The sequence below is a fragment of the Sinocyclocheilus anshuiensis genome, unplaced genomic scaffold (genome assembly GCF_001515605.1).
Source record: "Sinocyclocheilus anshuiensis isolate Anshui unplaced genomic scaffold, SAMN03320099.WGS_v1.1 scaffold2357, whole genome shotgun sequence".
In the NCBI taxonomy this organism is placed as follows: domain Eukaryota; kingdom Metazoa; phylum Chordata; class Actinopteri; order Cypriniformes; family Cyprinidae; genus Sinocyclocheilus; species Sinocyclocheilus anshuiensis.
In genome coordinates this window covers 199,367-199,624 of record NW_015549716.1, presented here as the reverse complement: position 1 = coordinate 199,624, position 258 = coordinate 199,367, and positions in this window count along the sequence as shown.

Below are 258 nucleotides of genomic sequence, written 5' to 3'. Positions count from 1 at the left end.
ACTATAGTTTTTATTAGTTTTAATTTTAAAGTCATAGTTAAATAAAAGTACTTAGATATTGCTTTTTTGACTTGTTTACATATGTAACTTGAAGTAATCCAAAAGTAATCAGATTACATTACTTTTATATTGTGGTACTTGGATTACGTCACTGAATACTTTTTTAATGAAGTAATTTGTAACTGTAGCGGAATACATTTTAAAAGTAACCCTCCCAACTAGGGCTGCACGATTAATCGCATGCGATATTTAACGCGC